Genomic DNA, 14351 nt, shown 5'->3' on the forward strand with positions numbered 1-14351 from the left:
ATCTTGATACGGAGTCCTAATATTTATAGACCAGTCCAAAGGAGAAGATTCCAGGTGCAATGCACTCTCCTCCTGGCGATGTTGAAGTTTGATGGGAAGTTTAGTGAAAAAGGAGGTAATTTTCGTTTGGAGTTTACAAGCCTTAATTATCGTCTCGGCTTCCGTCTGTAAAGGAGGAGTGGGCAACAGTTCTTTCCTTCTTCTCTTAAGTTTCTTAGTTGGAAGGTTATCATAGCATGGAGAGCCTCCCAGGGCTTTCCGCCCTTTTCTTGTCAGTACCATTTGAAGCTCCGAACTTAACTTTTATCAAGAATTCCACTTGCAGATAAAAGAAACAGTGTGAGTAGAAACAGTGGGAGTTGTTTTAACTGCACTCTTGCAATGATTAAGCTTTTTAGACTGTTCTGTATTTATACCTTGTTCTTGTATCTTATTACTGTCGGGCAGCTAGTAATACACTCCTCTTCTTTATTTAGCTTTGGTTATCTCTTCTCAGCAGATTATTCAAATGCAACAATTGCTAATAATAACAAAGGAATACTTATCCTCTCGGAGCTCTATTCCAGTACTACCTAGCTCGGCGGCCATCTTTTCCCCAATCCCATACATGTAAATGGCCAATTGCCAAGAAAATCCAACACGGTCACATTTGACTTCAAAAGAGGAAACTTCACAAAAATGAGGGGATTGGTAAAAAGAAAGCTGAAAAACAAAGTCCAGAGGGTCACATCACTCGAAAATGCTTGGAAGTTGTTTAAAAACACTATATTAGAAGCTCAACTGGAGTGCATACCGCAGATCAGAAAAGGTACCGCCAGGGCCAAGAAGATGCCAGCATGGTTAACGAGCAAAGTCAAGGAAGCTCTTAGAGGCAAAAAGTCGTCCTTCAGAAAATGGAAGTCTTGTCCGAATGAAGAAAATAAAAAAGAACACAAACTCTGGCAAAAGAAATGCAAGAAGACAATAAGGGATGCTAAAAAAGAATTTGAGGAGCACATTGCTAAGAACATAAAAACCAACAACAAAAAATTCTATAAATACATTCAAAGCAGGAGACCATCTAGGGAGGCAATTGGACCCTTGGATGATAAGGGAGTCAAAGGTGTACTAAAAAACGATAAGGAGATTGCAGAGAAGCTAAATGAATTCTTTGCATCTGTCTTCACAGTGGAAGATATAGGGCAGATCCCTGAACCTGAACTAACATTTGCAGGAAGGGATTCTGAGGAACTGAGACAAATAGTGGTAACGAGAGAGGAAGTTTTAGGCTTAATGAACAATATAAAAACTGACAAATCACCGGGCCCGGATGGCATCCACCCGAGAGTTCTCAAAGAACTCAAATGTGAAATTGCTGATTTGCTAACTAAAATATGTAACTTGTCCCTCGGGTCCTCCTCCGTGCCTGATGACTGGAAAGTGGCAAATGTAACACCAATCTTCAAAAAGGGATCCAGAGGGGATCCCGGAAATTACAGGCCAGTTAGCTTAACTTCTGTCCCTGGAAAACTGGTAGAAAGTATTATTAAAGCTAGATTAACTAAGCACATAGAAGAACAAGCCTTGCTGAAGCAGAGCCAGCATGGCTTCTGCAAGGGAAAGTCCTGTCTCAGTAACCTATTAGAATTCTTTGAGAGTGTCAACAAGCATATAGATAGAGGTGATCCAGTGGACATAGTGTACTTAGACTTTCAAAAAGCGTTTGACAAGGTACCTCACCAAAGACTTCTGAGGAAGCTTAGCAGTCATGGAATAAGAGGAGAGGTCCTCTTGTGGATAAGGAATTGGTTAAGAAGCAGAAAGCAGAGAGTAGGAATAAAGGGACAGTTCTCCCAATGGAGGGCTGTAGAAAGTGGAGTCCCTCAAGGATCGGTATTGGGACCTGTACTTTTCAACTTGTTCATTAATGACCTAGAATTAGGAGTGAGCAGTGAAGTGGCCAAGTTTGCTGACGACACTAAATTGTTCAGGGTTGTTAAAACAAAGAAGGATTGCGAAGAGCTCCAAAAAGCCCTCTCCAAACTGAGTGAATGGGTGGAAAAATGGCAAATGCAATTCAATATAAATAAGTGTAAAATTATGCATATTGGAGCAAAGAATCTGAATTTCACATATATGCTCATGGGGTCTGAACTGGCAGTGACCGACCAGGAGAGAGACCTCGGGGTTGTAGTGGACAGCACGATGAAAATGTCGACCCAGTGTGCGGCAGCTGTGAAAAAGGGAAATTCCATGCTAGCGATAATTAGGAAAGGTATTGAAAATAAAACAGCCGATATCATAATGCCGTTGTATAAATCTATGGTGCGGCTGCATTTGGAATACTGTGTACAGTTCTGGTCGCCTCATCTCAAAAAGGATATTATAGAGTTGGAAAAGGTTCAGAAGAGGGCAACCAGAATGATCAAGGGGATGGAGCGACTCCCTTACGAGGAAAGGTTGCAGCATTTGGGGCTTTTTAGTTTAGAGAAAAGGCGGGTCAGAGGAGACATGATAGAAGTGTATAAAATTATGCATGGCATTGAGAAAGTGGATAGAGAAAAGTTCTTCTCCCTCTCTCATAATACTAGAACTCGTGGACATTCAAAGAAGCTGAATGTTGGAAGATTCAGGACAGACAAAAGGAAGTACTTCTTTACTCAGCGCATAGTTAAACTATGGAATTTGCTCCCACAAGATGCAGTAATGGCCACCAGCTTGGATGGCTTTAAAAGAAGATTAGACAAATTCATGGAGGACAGGGCTATCAATGGCTACTAGCCATGATGGCTGTGCTCTGCCACCCTAGTCAGAGGCAGCATGCTTCTGAAAACCAGTTGCCAGAAGCCTCAGGAGGGGAGAGTGTTCTTGCACTCGGGTCCTGCTTGCGGGCTTCCCCCAGGCACCTGGTAGGCCACTGTGAGAACAGAATGCTGGACTAGATGGGCCACTGGCCTGATCCAGCAGGCTCTTCTTATGTTCTTATGTTCCTTTCTGGGCAACCTTTCAAGGGCCACATGCCAGTGGTGGTTAGGGCCAGAAGTAAAAGTCGGTGAAGCAATGAATGTAAAATTTACCTTTGTACAGAAGGCTACTTTCTACACACACTTTCATACCCCTCTCTATCTTCCCTCCAGATATCCAAGAGGAGGTAATATCTAGTTCAAGGACATATGACATCCAGGCAAAAACACTTGGGGTGGGAAGCAGGGCAAGCAAAGGGTGTGGCCTACGGAGAGTCCCAAGGGCCACATAGAGAGGCTAGGAGATCTGGACCTAGCCCTGAGGCTACCCACCCCTGAAACAGAGCATATAATTATAACGAGTGGACTATAAAGTCTACCCAAAATACAGATGGACTGATTTGTATGAATTAGATTTTTTCTGTCTCTGTCATCTACACCTAGAACTTAAAAGAACATTGTGCAAATGGTATCACAAACAACAACAATATTTACAGCCCATCCTTTCCTTTCCATTTTATCCCCACAATGACCGTGTGAGGTAGGTTAGGCTTAGAGACAGTGACTGCCCTAAGGTGACTCAGTGAGCATCATGGCTGAGTGGGGACTTCAGCTCTGGCCTCCCAGGTCCTTGGCCAATCACTCCCCCACACTGGTTCTTACAAATGCTAAATGCCAGCATATCTCATAGACTACTACCATCTTAATTTTTTTCTTCCTCCTCCAATATATCAGTAATTGGGGTGTCAACACTCAAATCACAATCAGCTTGCAGTTTGTGGCAAGTCCTCAAAAGATCAGTGATAAGAGCTTTGGGACATGCCAGCAGCAGTACAACAGGAGGCTTATCTCCTGACAAGAAAGGGTCATGTTTATCAGAGCAAACAGTCCAACATTAATATTAGATATGCACATAGACCCTTCCTTTAAGGTGTGCTGTGCATGCATACTTCCAAAACTTGTCCCTTGAAATGAAGGTCAAGATTTGTTTTCTTCACTGTTGAGAGGGTGTTTTTTTTTAAAAAAAATCAAAAAGAATTCATTTGATTCAGTGCAAAGATCCTTCACCAAAGATTCAGAAGAGACTACCTAGAGTGACCCTCTGGCAGTGACTTGTTAATGTCACATTGGGTGGAAACACACCAGCTGCTTAAAAAGTTACCAACCATTTTTTCTCTGTGCGATTCAAAACAAATATGTCCCAATATACACACCTTTATCATTTATTTCTCTTTGATTCTCTTTTGGTCCTAATGAATCCGTGTGCACACCAGTGGGCGGAACAGATTATTATGCTATACTCAGATGTGCATTCCTTACTGATTGCCGCTCCACCTTTAATGTCATCATCAGTCTCTCAACTGTTGTGCAGGTATGCAGGTGTTTTCCACATGCCCACATGCCCCTTTTATTTCCCTTTCCTCCCTTTTTTCCCTTTTTACTTTTTCAGAGCGGTAATTTAACGCTCATGTGGAAGCGTTAGCAGAAGAAGATGATTACAGCGGAGCATACCTCAGTCTTTTCCTCCCCACCTGTATTACTTCCACCTCCTACTCCAAGTTTTCAATTTCTTCTCCCATCTCCTTTTGCTGGGAAAATGTGGCAGTGATGGCTATGATGACACTGGGAACGGGAAAGAGGCATCACAATGGGGTTGTTGCTTTACATGGCAAGGCAGTGATGGGTTGGAAACCCTGCGATAAGTCAATAGGATGATAAGTCAATAGGCTGAAAACATTGAGGCATGTGTCTAGGAATCGTGACTGTTTGATTTCACTCCTTGGGACATGTCACCGAAGCACTATCTGACGAATGGAAAAGAAGGAGGGGGTGTTTTTACAGGGAAACTTAAAAAAAAAAAACAGACTATTGTCTGCTTATCAGACTCCAGACTATTGCCCACTTATCAAGAAGAAGGAGCTGTTTTATTAAAAACATTGAATTTTACCTTTGCTTTCTTCTTTAAAATATGGGGGGAAAGCCTTTGAAAAAAGTTTGTTTTGCCGATTTACTTCCCTTTTGCGCTCATGTGAAAATATGTTCATTTGTGAAAGCACCATTTTGCATTTTCATACAAACACACAAGCAAAGTAACACTCATTTCCACAATGCCTAATACTGCTGTTCTTTTTTGGCCCACAGAGTCTCCCCTGATCCGGTTCTGTGGGTAGGCTAGTAACATTGCAAATACAAGATCACTGCTTTTTTTCCCCCCTCAGAGCGTCTACTGCTAATGCGCTTTCAAAATATTGAAGACTTTAGAAAGTACGCTAATATGCAATTCACAATACACATGCTATATACAGTATATATAAACGCTGTATTGTATTATTTTCCAAAGGGGTGTGTGTGTGCACAGGTAAACAAGATGCAAAGCATCATGGATAGGGAATTGTAGCTTCCAGGGCTGGAACATGTGAGGGGGTGGGAAGACAGCAGAAAACTACTTAGAAATAACAAATATGATAGAAAAGGGATAGGAAACAGAAGTAGAGCTTTCATTTTAATGCAGAAAAGAAAAGGAGCCACTTTTGTTGTGAGGAGCCTCTCCAAGGGAGACACCAGGCACAGGTGGAGGGTAGGACCCTGGGTGAAATGCAGCATCCAGTCTATCACATGATCAGGAAACCCAAAGCAAAAAAAAGTGTACAAATGTTGAAAACTAAGAAAATGAATGATATTAAAGGCAGCCTAGGTATCAGCAATGCAGAAATTTTTGTTCCACTGCTGCATCCATTTGTCCAAGGAAGGTGGTGAGGGTGGAAAGAGGTTATATAGACAATCAGAAAGAAGAGGATATAGGACCAGAAATGAAATGAAGCAAGTAAACAAGTAGAAGGTTTCTGCAGGTCAGAAGCTGCAGTACACACTGCCCAGTTGCTGATGTCAGAACATTGTGCACCGCCAACAGCAAAGCTTTTCCACTAGACGCACAACAGACTAGGATGGATTAATCCAGCAAACAGTTTTGACATTGTTGTGACGCAGAGTTCAAGGAAATACGCATCCAACACCCCAAACCACAGATTGTGGATTAAAAACGGGCTGGGTTGACTAACGTTGTGTGTTTCTGTTTTCAAAATACAGAGTTGAAGACACAGAAAACCTTTCAAGCGCAAATGTGTTTTCATGCACTTCAGTGTTAGACTGATTAATTTTGCCTCATAGCAATTCCCACTTACCAGGCACTTTTATAAGCAAGAAAAATATTATCTAAAAGTGTGATACTAGTTAAAGCATCTCTCAGTAAACAGAGATAGAAGGATTAAGGATAGATGTTATTTTAAAAAAATATATTCTTAGCATGGAGGAAAAAACCATACCCTACAGTGAAAGTAAAAAATGATTGTAAAATCTGAAAATAAGTGATAGTAGTCAGCTTTGAGTTCTCTAATGACAATTGCACACTGATAAAAGAGGTGCACCAAGAAATCCATACTTACACATCCCTTTTGGATTTTAAAATTAAATCTAGCCACTAATGGACTCAACAGATGTAATAACACATTTTGATTTGATTATTTTTGCAAACATTAAGAAATAATTAGGAAAGCCTCCAAACTTAGTCAGCAAATTAATAGGTCCAGGAAGTTCAAACTGGATTTGCACTATATTTCCTTGTCATGTTTGTTCTTGGGGTGTTGGGGAAAAAGGCTTTAGCACAGATTTCTGATCATCTCCAGATAGAGAGAAAACCTAATCCACTGGTGGTGGTCTCTCTTTTCCCCTTCTCATTGCCCTGCCTACTTTAGTAGTAGTAGTAGTAGTAGAATTATATCATTTATATCCAGTGCTTCCTCCAAGGATATTGGACCCTCCTTTTTTCTCAAAACCATTTTATGAGGGAGGTGAAACTGAGGCCCCATCTATACTATATATTTTTATTTTTTATTATTATTATTATATATTAATATCAATATTAATATATATAAATATATTATTATTATTATTATTATTATAAAATAGCCTGCTCTTGACCAATAGGTCCCAGGGCAGGTTAATGAAATTTAAAAAGTATTAAAAAGAATAAAAACTTACTGCATCCACAGGAATAGGGTGGGTCCTGAAAACATACATCTCAAATACTGAAGGTCAGGGTATTATACATTCTAAACAGTCCTGGCTTCCCACAAAGAATGTAGGGAGCTGTAATTTGTTAAGGGTTCTGAGATGTATTAGGAGACCTCTATTTCCCTGGTTTATCAATCATTTCATCTTCCCAGGGAATTCTGGGAGAGGCAGTGTGGTGTAGTGGTTAGAGTGAATCCTTACTCAACCATGAAGCACACTGGGTGACCTTGGGCCAGTCACTGCCTCTCAGCCTAATCTACCTCACAGGGTTGTTGTGGGGATTAAATGAGGAGGTGGAGAGCCATGTACACCACCTTGAGTTCCTTGGAGAAAAGGTGGGATATACATGCAATTAATGATTCAATAATAGTAGCTCTGAAATCCTGTTCATACAGTCGTCATAAGTCGGGATCGATTTGAAGGCAGTCCATTTGCATTTTTGAGGGGAATTTGCAGGAATACCTCTCTCCTGCAGAGAGCAGGGATCAATTTGGTGTATACGAGGTGAGACAGTAGTTTATGTATCCTGGTCCCAAGCTGTACAAGGCTTTGTACACCAGTACCAACACCTTGAATATATGTCATTATAATTGGCAGATTGTGCAGTTCTTTCAGCAGCGGCAAAGCATGGTGGTGATAGTCTATTCCAGTGAGCAGTTGACCCACTGCATTTTGCACTAGCTGTAGCTCCCAGGCCAACCTTAGGGGCTGCCCCACATAGAGTGCACTGCAGTAGTCCACTGGAAGGCAGTGGTCAGGCTATTGTGATCCAGAAACAGCTGTAGCTGTATTACTAGCCAAAACTGGTAAAAGTCATTCATAACTACTAAAGTCTCTAGTGACAAAAATGGGCTGCATTTCCTCAAAGGCAGCCATCTTCTTCAGAGACAAAAGTGGGTTTGGCCAGAGGCAAAGTAGTTAGAGCAACAGATGTGACTCTTACCTTTGTACAGTAGACTATATTCTAGCCGTGCAACACACACACTCTCCCCACCCATCATCCTCTCTCCAGGCATGCAACAGGCATCTCAAGAATATGTTCCAGCCAGGCAAAAGCACCTGAGAAAGGTGCAGAGGAGGGCAAGTGAGGGCTAGGGAAAGGTCTGTGGAGAGTCTTGAGATCTGGATAACAAGGCCTGGAGAGCACCACATCCACACTTCAGACCTGAAGTTCTTAGGGAAAAATAAAATTGATGCTGCTAGCACGAAAAATTATCTCACACAGGTTTCATTTCTATTTCATGTGCTACATAGTGTTTTGGTGATTTTGACTTTTCAGTGGATGTGTGTTTTAAAGTTAATGCAGTTTCTCACTGCGGTTTCCAAAAGCTCCCTATGCCTGGAATCCCATTATTCCTAATTAAAGAGCCATTTTATTTTCTTGCCAGTGTATAAGTTCCATTAATGGTAATGGGAATTATGCATGTGCAGTGATCTGAGAACAGCCTCCTAAGGTATTGTGTAAATATTTTACAGCTGATTGGGCACTGCCGTCTAACTGAGCAACATGATATTCTGTTATAACACCAGCGTGTAAAGCTTCAGTTGTACAATTGGGCCTGTGCATACTGGTCTGACTCCTTCGTGACTAGGAACAAAACACTCTACTCAGCTTTATCAAGCAAATCAGAGACAAGAGTAGAGCATCTTGTTCAGTAGTGAGGGCTACACTGGGTCATGGACAATTTGCATATGATAGGCAAATCCCTGTTGTAAATATAGTGCTCTGCTGGGCAGCCTTGACTCACCTACATCTTAAAACATTAAATCAATCCAGATCTCTACAAAACTGAGACAGCAGCAGATCTTTGGTCTTCCTTGTATTCTAAAGCTTAGCAAGTGTATGAAACATGGCAATGAAGAAATATCCAATGTACATTTAATTCAGCTAAAATCCATGCAGTTAAAGAATTTAATATAGGTTATTCATGAATGTTTTGTGGAACTGCAATTTCCACAACCTCTTACTGAAGTTAAAGGTACTAACTGTCCAGCACCCTGATAACAAAAATTGCTTAGCTTTGCCATTTTGTATGCCTTAACTCCTCACAAACCCTTGCTTTATAGCCTACATGTAATGCGTCAACCAAATAATATATGTTTGCACAAGATTTAAATGTTTGTTTAAAACATTGTTAAAAGTTAACAGAATTAATCCCTGTTTTGTGTCAATCGAAAAACCTTCAAGAGATGTACTAGTGTATCATGTGGAAAAGAGGAACAGAGATGCGGCTTTGCAACAATACTTCAGTGATACGTTTGGATTTGATGGCAAGAAAATATCTGTGATGGAGGAAATTCCTATCAGACTTTTATTATATGACTATGACAGCAAGATTTTTGGGTGCGTAAAGATGGAAGATGGAAGATGGACCCAATATGGATAATGACAGAAGAGCGATTTAAAATTACTGGACTTAGTAGATTTGATGAGTTGGATTAATTGACATGTTTATTTAGAAAAAAAAATTGATTGACATATATCTCAAGGATTGGAAACTTCTCTTTGACTTTTTGTGGAAGATTAAAATGATATGATGTTAATGAGATTTGAAACCAACTAAGATAACCGTTGGAGGAAGGTGATTTTATAATCTATTAAGAGATAGGTTTGTTATATATTATAGATTTATAGCTGAACTATGACAAATTGGAAGTCAATATTCGTTCTTTTATATATATATATATATATATATTTCTTTTTGTATTGTACTAGTTATTGATTTGTGTTGTTTTCTTTTTGTATTGTTTTGGTTTTGAAAATTGGAATAAAAATTAATTGAAAAAAAAATGTTTGTTTTTGGATGGAAGGATCACTTGCCTGGCCAGAGGAAGACAGCAGCACATACATACAGTTATTAAATCTTTTCTTAGCTAGAAAATTAGTGTCAAATTGCATAAGCCTATAAACTATGTCGGCATGAGACAGTCTCATTAATTTGATGGCTGAAGGTAGGCTTCTCAAGCAGCAGGTTTCTCATCCTCTGATTTTTTTTCTTTTTTAATCAGCTAAAATAATGAGCTGGGGGTTGAGTTGCTTAACCAGGCCAAGAGAAGAAGAAAGCCGAATCATCTTAAAGCACCAATCCTGGATTTAATAGCCTACAACAAAACACTAAGCAGGTCAGCGTCATGGTTCAGCAATTCCTAAAAGCCCTGTCTGCTTCTCAACAGCTTATCAGCGGTCAGTATAAAAGAGCTCCCAATGAGCACTGATTTACAGCACTGAGGGGGGTTGCAGTGAAAATGAAGGGCAAGGACCATAATGTGCTTAGCACGTTTATTGTTTTAAACAAAAAATAAAATCCATAAAACAAAACCCAGAAAGCTCAGAAACAGATTCTGCTCTTGTGATAGAGATATCTTGCATTTTACATTGACATAAACAGGTCACAGTGCCTAGAAAAGCTTAACAGACAACTCAGCAGCAATCTGGTTTGTTTTTTTCTGGGTCAATGTCTAGCTTTATCTTGTTAAGCCAACTAATTGAACACAAAACCATATGATACAAATGAGACAAGTGCATTAAATAAGACAAGGTTGTGAAGGGGGTGGGGAGGATGGAACAGGTGTCCTTAAGTGGGGTTCAGGGAGAATATATTTTCTTCAAACTTGTTCAATTTAACCTGACCATATTTATGCTAAATCATTGAGATGATGTTTTTGTGTGTGTGTGTGTGTGCGGGGGAGGATAATCAACTACCAGCCTTTCAGTTAATATTTTGGTGTGTTGGGGGAATGGGAAGTAGTAATGATATTGTATAATTGTAAACTATTGCCCCAGTCTAGAACACCACATATGCTCCAGTGAACACACTCTTGCACAAGTAACTGGCCCATAGGTTATTCAAAAGAATACCCATTCAAACAGGCTTCCACCTTGAAATTACATGCAGAGATCATGGCAAATGACTTGATAATGACTTAGCGTCATACTTGCCCCCCCTACACAAACACTTAAAATTAGTTTCTTGACCACTCATTCTCAGAAGATGTTCTATGTAGCTTGCAAAGGTGCTAAATGGTGAATATTCATTGTACCCAATAAAATACTGTTTTTATTCCCAGTGAATATTAGTTAAATGGATCTTCATTAGTCTAATGAGGCTATCTCACTTTGATGTACTTGCTCATCCATGAGGTTCAAATGTGCCACCCAGTTACTATATGTTTATGCAACCTGACATGTAATCCTACACTTATTTTATCTCAATACTGAGTTAAGACTTTGCAATGGACAGTTTTTCATTTCCTTGCCTTTTGGACCATTATTGTCAAATCAGGGATTTGCAATGGATCCAGACATACCTTTCTGAAAATTTAAGGGCTCTTTCTCTTTGTGTAAAGGACTCTGATCCAGAGGAAGCTCCTTCTAGAGGAAGGGGAACATCCCCTAGCCCCATCTCTCATACTCTTCCAGAAGGTCCTCTGGAAAATTTTGCTCCCACAAATCTGAATCCAGCTTCATATGTGTATTTTTTAAAACAAAACAAAACAAAACAGATTTTTCTACTTTGTTCTCTCTCTGTCTCTCATTTGATTAGAGTGCTGTGACTGCAGACTGGTGATTATATTTATTATTTTATTTATTTATTTATTTATTTATTTATTCATTCATTCAACTTATATACCGCCCCATAGCTGAAGCTCTCTGGGTGGTTCACAACAAGTAAAACATCTGATATACAATTAAAACCACATATCAAACAATTTAAACATACATTAATGATATCAAAAATTAAAGCATATGTATACACATACAAATGCATATTAAATATTAAAAAAGCTAAGATACTAAAATACTAAAAGCTAAAAAGAAACTAAAACTAAAATGCCTGGGAGAAGAGGAAGGGTTTTACCTGGCGCCGAAAAGATAGTAATGTTGGCGCCAGGCGTACCTCATCAGGAAGAATATTCCATAGTTCGAGGGCCACCACTGAGAAGGCACTTTTTCTTGTTGTCACCTTCCGGGCTTCTCTCTGAGTAGGCACCCGGAGGAGGGCCTTCGATGTTGAGTGGAGTGTACGGGTAGGTTCGTATCGGGAGAGACGTTCCATCAGGTATTGTGGCCCCGTGCCGTGCAAGGCTTTATATATCCTGATTTCCCATTATAGCACTTTAAGTGGCCAGTGATGCAGTTAGGAAATATTAGACTCTGAGTTTAATGATCTTTCAAGTGGGGAACGGGGCTTTTTAGGTACTTCAAGATGTGGTATATCAGCCCTGTTGCATTTGGAGGCCCTCTTGCTCACTTTCCTGAATGGGGCCCTGAATCTGCCTGAAGTCCTGCCGTGACAGCACCACTGCAAGTGGTCATGGAGCTAAATTTAACACAATTATGCTAGATGTATCTTCTGAAAACAAGGATGACATTCCAGCTGAAGCCATCAAGTAAACAAAACCTGCCAGGGGTATGATTTGTAACCACTACTGAAGAAACCAGAGGTCCATGTAGATCCTACTAAAGTGAATTATTATATATAATAGCACTTCCATTTTCCTAGTGCTATTAGGTTTGCCTTTTTAACATAAATGCTTAAGTTATGATAAAAATAACCCAGCCTAGGTCTGTGTCAGTTCTTTTCAGTCTCAGCACATTTGCTATTAGCATAAGAGATGCTGCTTATGGCAGAGCCAGCCGTGCTTGAAATTTCTGAATTAATGGATTTGATTTCCTCTTGAGACAAACCATCAGCCTTGCAGTAATGGAAATAGATATAGTTGGTAAAACAAATAAAACGCTGGCATGCAGATGAAATGAGTTTTGGTTTAAAATAGTAATGTTGCAATTGAAGGGAACAATTACAGGGTTGCTTCTAGGCGCAAAAGAGATACCATGACAATGAGGTAATGTTGTTGTTAAATGTGTAGTCGTTTCATGGAAGTGCAAAGCTGCAGATGTCATTTTTTATATTAAAAAAGTGGGGGAAAGATTGGGATCTTCAGTCAAGCTGCCCAACCACACTTTCCTAATTTTAAAAAGAACTGATATTTTTGACCTTTTAAACATTTCTCCTTGAAGGCAAAAAGTAGACCTGGCTTTTCTTTTTTAAATGGGTTGATTCTTGGTAAATCAGCTTCCTGGATGAATTACAATGGCTACTTTGCTAGCCCAGCTCATCTGTTGCAGCATTTCATAAACATTAGGGCCCAGAAAATAAATAATTATAATAGTTGCCAATATTCTTCTCATTTCAACAGGATGATGGGCTATGTCCTGTATACATTTCTCTCCTCTGGGTGTTTTCACACATTACCACATGTGACAAAGAAGCTAATGCACAAGTCAATTGCAGTTCCATTTTTTGGAAATGTCCAAAAAAGAAACACATACCCATAAGAAGATGTGCAGGTTCCATATGCATCTCTGGAGCACTTGGATCTGTCCCTCAGAGAGAGCTGCTTCTACAAAAGAAATACACGTTTCCTTTTCAGATGAAGCAACGCGCATCAAGTCTAGCACATGCTCTAGCGTAAATGACAAATATATACAAAACAGTCAATGTATACATGCCACATTGCTTTCCAGAGAATTATTCATTAACAGCCCATAATTACACAGCACCCTATTAGCAGCCCATGATTGTGGTTGTACTGTAACTATTAACACTGTTGCTCCCACCCCCCTTCCCAGTTATACTATATGGAATTCCTGGCAACTCCAGTGATCAAGACGTACATATGCTACATACAGCAGCTTTGCATATAAGTCTATAATAGTTCCTTCTTTTTTCTTTTTCTTTTTTTCTAGTCTGCTTATCCACACCTACCAATGCTCAAAATTTGGGTCATGTCAACAACCAGAAAGGGGGGAAAGGACAATTTTATTTTCCAGTTTTCAAAAGCATCCTTGCCCTAGAGATGGCTTAGATGACCAAGGTGGCTAGGTAAGTGGTTTATACATGACTATATGCAGAATTTGAATAAAATCCTGATCTCAGTGTTTTTTCCATCAGTTTTTTTTATAGATCCACAGGAGTGGCTGTATACTATAGTCAGCATGGATTTTTTGCATTCTGCAATGTTAAATTGAAAATACCCCCATGCCATTCTGATGCATCCCATAAGCTCGTTTCAAAACAAAACCTTACAAAACATATAGTCCTGAACTCAGAAACACTTGCTTAACAACCCTCTAAATTTTCATGGTGTTATACACAACAGTCAGAAAGAGTCAAGAGTTCAAAGTGTAAAACGAGAGGAAAAAAATCCAGACCCCTGTTGAACTTTTTTCTGTCAGTGGTCTCATAATTTATTGAAATTAATTAAATATCAGCCATGTTCACAGAGTACCTGTAATCCTATTACTGACCTTGTCCCATACTCTGACCTTCATCT

General features: G+C 39.7%; 1 long non-coding RNA gene across 1 annotated transcript in view; it reads left to right on the forward strand.

The window, feature by feature from the left end:
- Nucleotides 1–14351, forward strand: part of LOC133376265 (uncharacterized) — a 24820-nt gene continuing 10469 nt past the window's right edge. Inside the window, exons 1-3 of the long non-coding RNA XR_009760440.1 lie at nucleotides 1–115; nucleotides 10023–10197; nucleotides 13765–13900. This is a non-coding gene — a long non-coding RNA (uncharacterized LOC133376265). The remainder of the gene's footprint in view (nucleotides 116–10022; nucleotides 10198–13764; nucleotides 13901–14351) is intronic.

The sequence above is a fragment of the Rhineura floridana genome, chromosome 1, assembly GCF_030035675.1.
Source record: "Rhineura floridana isolate rRhiFlo1 chromosome 1, rRhiFlo1.hap2, whole genome shotgun sequence".
Classification (NCBI taxonomy): domain Eukaryota; kingdom Metazoa; phylum Chordata; class Lepidosauria; order Squamata; family Rhineuridae; genus Rhineura; species Rhineura floridana.